Source organism: Cherax quadricarinatus, unplaced genomic scaffold, assembly GCF_038502225.1.
Source record: "Cherax quadricarinatus isolate ZL_2023a unplaced genomic scaffold, ASM3850222v1 Contig1031, whole genome shotgun sequence".
In the NCBI taxonomy this organism is placed as follows: Eukaryota; Metazoa; Arthropoda; class Malacostraca; order Decapoda; family Parastacidae; genus Cherax; species Cherax quadricarinatus.
In genome coordinates, this window is record NW_027196057.1 from 105001 (window position 1) to 106987 (window position 1987).

The window sequence follows — 1987 nt, forward strand, 5'->3', positions numbered from 1 at the left end:
GTCTTTGCACTTGAAGGGGATAAAGTCCAGGAGCCAGTTGCTGGACCACTCCTGTAGCCTGTCCAGATCCCTTTTTAATTCTGACTTATCCTCGTCCGATTGAATTCTTCTCATCAATTTCATATCATCTGCAAACAAGGACACTTCGAAGTCTATTCCTTTATTCATGTGATTCACAAATACCAGAAACAGCACCGGTTCTAAGACTGACCCCTTTGCAACCCCAGTTTTTACAGCTGCCCACTCTGACACCTCTCCACGCACCATGAATCGCTGTTATCTTCCTAACAGGTGTTCCCTGACCCATTGTAGTGCCTTCCTTGTTATTCCTGCCTGTTCCTCCAAGAAAATGCAGTCTACCCACCCCCTCTTTCTCTTGCCTTACTATTGTCGCCCTGTCATAGAACTCCAGTAGGTTTAAAACACATAATTTCCTATTCCTGAGCCCGTGCTGGTTGTCATCGATAAGCTCGTTCCTTTCTAGGTGCTTCACCACTCTTTTGATAATATTCTCCATGACTTTGCATACAATACATGTTAGTTACGCTGGTCTGTAGTTGAATGCTTCATGTCAGCCTCCTTTTTCCATTTGATGTTTTCCATCCATTTGAAGTCTTACATCGGGTAGTTGCCCTTTCTCGACAGATGAGTTGATTTTGTTATTAGTGGTACACATAGTGCCTCTGCTTCTTCTCTCAGGACATATGGAGAGATGATATCTGGCCCAATCGCCTTTGAGGTATCTAGCTTAGCAGCCTCTTCACTACTTCCTCGGTTGTATGTATTGCTTCCAACACTTGATGGTGAGCCCCATCTCCCTGTCTTTCAGGAGTCCCTTCTGTCTCCACTGTGAACAGTTTTTTGAATCTCAGGTTGAGCTCCTCACATACTTCGTGGTCGTTTCTTGCGATCTCCCCTCCTTTCTTCCTCAGCCTAATTACTTGATTCTTTACTGTTATTTTCCTCCTGATGTGGCTGAACAACAACTTCAGGTCAGATTTGGCTTTGGCTGCTATGTCGTTTTCGTATTGCCATTGGCTTTTCTACTTATATGTGTATATTCATTTTTTGCTCTACAACTGCTCTCCTTATTCTCCTGGATCCTTTGTCTTCAATATTTCTTCCATTCTCTAGCTCACTTGGTTGTGGCTTCCCTACTCTTTGGGTGAACAAAGGGCTTTTCCTATCTTTCTCGTTATTACTGTTACTCTCCCCACTCCAATCTCCTCTCAGCTTCATTGCATACTGTTGTCACATATTCCATAATCTCGTTTACTGACTACTGTACCAGTTTTCTGTCCCACTGAACGTCGTCAAAGAAATTCTTCATGCCTGCATAGCCTCCTTTCTTGTAGTTTGGCTTCATTTGTCCTAACCTTCCTGCTTCTCACTTTACTTGTAACTCTACTATGAATTCAAAGCTCAGAACCACATGATCGCTGGCCCCAAAGGGTCTTTCATATGTGATGTCCTCAATATCTGCTGTACTCAAGATGAATACTAGGTCTTGTCTCACTGGTTCATCCTCTCCTCTCTCTCTGGCAGTGTCCCTTACAAGTTAATGGTTCACAGAGTTCCATTTTGCATTCCTTAAGAACCCTTGAAAAAACCTCATCAGGACCCGGCGACTTATTTTGCTTCAGTCTGTCTATCTGCTTCACAACCATCTCACTAGTGACTGTGATTTTACATAATTTATCTTCTTCTAGCCCACTATAAAAATTAATTACTGGAATATTGTTACTGTCTTGCTGTGTGAAAACTGGGAGACAATAATTATTTAAAATCGAGCACATTTCATTCTCTTTGTCAGTAAGGTGCCCATAGTTATTTTTAAGGGGACCTATCTTATCTCTAACTTTTGTTCTATAGACCTGGAAAAAACTTTTTGGGTTAGTTTTAGAATCCCTAGCAACTTTAATTTCATAGTCCCTTTTAGCTTTTCTTATCCCCTTTTTAATGTCCCTCTTAATGTCAATATACTGAT